This window comes from Dermacentor silvarum, chromosome 10 (assembly GCF_013339745.2).
Source record: "Dermacentor silvarum isolate Dsil-2018 chromosome 10, BIME_Dsil_1.4, whole genome shotgun sequence".
NCBI classification, from domain to species: Eukaryota; Metazoa; Arthropoda; class Arachnida; order Ixodida; family Ixodidae; genus Dermacentor; species Dermacentor silvarum.
The window spans coordinates 148,496,530-148,500,232 of record NC_051163.1 but is presented as its reverse complement, the minus strand read 5'-3'; positions in this window follow the sequence as shown (position 1 = coordinate 148,500,232).

Below are 3,703 nucleotides of genomic sequence, written 5' to 3'. Positions count from 1 at the left end.
AACGATTCACAATGAGCGCGGTGTGTGTCTTTGGCTGGAATTTCACCTTCGTTACAAAGGCGCAGATGAGGAGGGTGCTTGCTCTGTCGAAACCGATCGAAAGCTCTCTGAGACGCAGGTGTCGTTCGCCACCACAGATGTGCTGGTTAACAGCTCTGTTCACCACGGAATTACGTAAATAAACAACGAACGTTACCCAACTATCCTCACCACAGCAAATATACGCCGCCAAGGGCACCCTTTCTTTCATAAAGCGAATAGCTTTCTAGAAGTGTTCAGCTATGTGCTTGCATTGACAATCGTCGTCGAAGGTTCCTGCAAAAAAAATATTTTTGCTTACTTCCGACTCTGGATAGAATATTTTGGTTGCGTAATACTTGTGTTGCTGTGGAAAGAATGATGTAGACAGTCCTTCGGCCATTCCCTTTCTCGGCTTCGCTTTCCCGAAATGTGTTTTTCTGCTACGGCCCCTATTCTTCACAGCTCGTAAGCCACACAATTTTTTTACAGCAATGCTGTTAAGGGCTAAGTTCCAGGAGATTGTGTCCGCGTGTAGAAAGCCACGCGACGTAGCGGGGAGAGGAGAGGAAAAGTAGAGCTCCACCCTGTGAGAATACTGTGAGAGGGTGCAGATGAAAAGGAGAACGGAGAGGGGGGTTGACGTAAGTCGCGCCGTCCAATACTCGCGTTGGAGGGGGAGAGAGCGTGAGGCGCGCCAACCAATGGCGGTGTACGAAAAAAGTACGTTAATGGAAGAGTTGGGTGTGCGAGGAGTTCGCGTTAGCGTTGGTTGTATGTATGGAGCTTTGGTCAAGGGCTCTTGTCTGGTAACGTCGTAGAAAAGCGTGAGGAACGCGCTAGGAACGCCGTCGCCCGTGGACGCCAACACGTCCCATCCCCCGCAACGCGCTTGGAACGCCGTCGCGCGTGGACGCCGAGCCAGTTCTTTCAGAGCCGGACATTGTATAGCCATCGTCTAAGTGTTAAAAAATACCCCATTGTGCTACACTGAGCCGGCACCGAAGCCTCTTTCCCGAGTACGTAGCGAAGGGGGTCGGTTTACCATATTGTAGGCAAGTTCAACATAGCGAATCCCTAATATAGCTAAACCCCAACATAGAAAATCCCACCAGAGCAGCAGCTTCGCTGGACTTCCCTCTTCGCAGGGTGGAAGGGCTTTGACTTCCCTCTTTTTTTTTCTTTAACTGCACCAAATTTTGAAGTATTGCCTGTAGCAGATAGCGAAATTCTAACCCCTGATCTAAATTACTCGAGGAGGTGGCCATTGCGTCTAAGAGAAATCAAAATACCTAATTGAATAACTAACGTAATTAATCAAATTAACTTTTTAATTAATTCTATTACGGCACGTATAACTATATACGAACTGCAGCTAGTGAGTATGCGACGCGTATCGACTTTGAACGAGTTCCTAAGACTACGCCAATTTTGAGATATTAATTCTCAAGCTGTCCGACGAAATGCATTGGGGTTTCAGTTACTTTCGCGCTTCAGTGCATAAAACGGTGTTTTCATAAAAATATGCAAGTGGAACAACAGTGCATTTTTAAGGCAAGTTTGACGGTGCATATCTCGAAACCGGTGCCATCCTCAGGATTCGTTCTGAGTCGATATGCCTTGCATACTCACTAGCTACAATTCGTAGATTGAAATATGTGCTCTAAATAGAAATTAATTGAGACGTTAATTAGTGTAATTAAGGTGATTATTCAAGTAAGGATTATGATTTCGCGTAGAAGTAATGGTCACTTTATCGAGAATTTAGATCAAGCGTTAGATTTGCACTATCCATCACCGGCAATCTTTAAAACTTTGGGGCAGCTAAAAAGAAGACACCCTGTACAGCGGCTGGCAGGATTAGCTAACGGCCATTCGTGATATCGAACCTAGTATACGCGAAGAGCATTTAAAAAAAAGTAATAAGGTTGTTTTGTTAGTTACATCTATATGAAGGAAACACATTATTTTTTTTCTTCATATCATTCGCGACGGTGGCGAGCAAATGACAAGCCGTTGTTACGAACGAAAGCCACCACAATATTCATCAGCAGCCTACTTGATGTCAAACCACCTATTCAAGTATCGAGGACCGCCTTTCCAGGCTGGATCGGTTCGAAACTGTTGAGCTACAACTAGCCAAAAGCCAGGCGCCAGGCCAGATTGGCGTCTGTACCCGTTTCCTTAAATGGCTGGGTCTCCGTCGGCGGTTTTCGAACGAACCGCCTTCCGCCGCCGAAGTGGACACCCTAACCACTACACTGTCCTCTCCCAGTGATTTTTAATTAGCCCGGTCTGGTGCCAATCGATTCAGTCCTACGCCTTCAAATTTACTAATCCTCTGTCGTCCTCTAAACTGCGCTTTCATTCCCTTCGCACCCAATTGCTAACTCTAATCGACCACTGGTCATCCGCCCTACGCATCGCATGGCCGGCTGGATTCTACTCCTACCTCTTAATGTGAACTAGACTTGTAGCGATACCCGCCTCATTTGCTGTCTAATCCACACCGCTGTCTTCCGGTCTCTTAATGTCGCACCCAGCGTGCTCCATTTAGACCGATCGCTGCGCGGTACTTTACTCCTTCTAAAGCCACCATGTTATCTTCCAAGTTTCAGTCCCGTGGGTTACTACTGGCGGGAAGAGCTGAGTGTATAGATTTCGATTATATCAGTGAGCTGCCAGTCGTGACTCAGATGGGTCTTCCATATTCGCCACAATCCATCTTTGTTCGTCTGTAAACTTTCTTTTGGTGATCCGGGTACCCCGAGATATCATGTGGCTGAGAAAAAAAAAGTTACTCTCGCCCAGCTTTCTGAAGCTGACTCGCGAGATATTGTTTTCTTTGTCTTTATAAAAAGCCCAACACGACGATCGTTGTGAAATAACCAAAATCTGGTCAAGTTGGTATACGTTCATTTTGAGAACGAAGTGCAATAGCGCCAACTGTCAAGGAACTAAGTGAAGCAGAAGTCATCGTCGTCGTCGTCGTCGGCGTCGGCGGCGGCGTCGTCGTCGTCGTCATTGTTGTTGTTGTTGTTGTTGTTGTTGTTGTTGTTGTTGTTGTTGTTGTTGTTGTTGTTGTTGTTGTTGTTGTTGTTGTTGTTGTTGTTGTTGTTGTTGTTGTTGTTGTTGTTGTTGTTGTTGTTGTTGTTGTTGTTGTTGTTGTTGTTGTTGTTGTTGTTGTTGTTGTTGTTGTTGTTGTTGTTGTTGTTGTTGTTGTTGTTGTTGTTGTTGTTGTTGTTGTTGTTGTTGTTGTTGTTGTTGTTGTTGTTGTTGTTCCAGCGCAAGTTGGCGCATACCTCTAGGGATCCATCGGCCAAGGATTGGGCGGTTTACACAAAATCTGTTAAAGAGGTTAAGAAAAAAAACTGCCTCACTGGGAATAGAAGCGTTATTGAAGCAGAAGTAAAGAGCCGGTGTTCGTGTTCTCACATCGTCCCTTTTCTCTGGGCGCTTTATTCTCAAGATGAACAATAGTTGGCTTGGTGACGCATATATTTTAGGTGCCCTTAGCATCCATCATTATCTAGTGTAGTGAATTAAACAAATATATATGAATACGTATGAATGAATACGCTAGCGCCATTCGTAAGAACAGTTTCCGCCTAGTTGATATGTCCATTTCGTCTGCAATTTAGTTTATGATTGGCTGGGCTGTTGTACGTCATGAGAAGGAGACAGG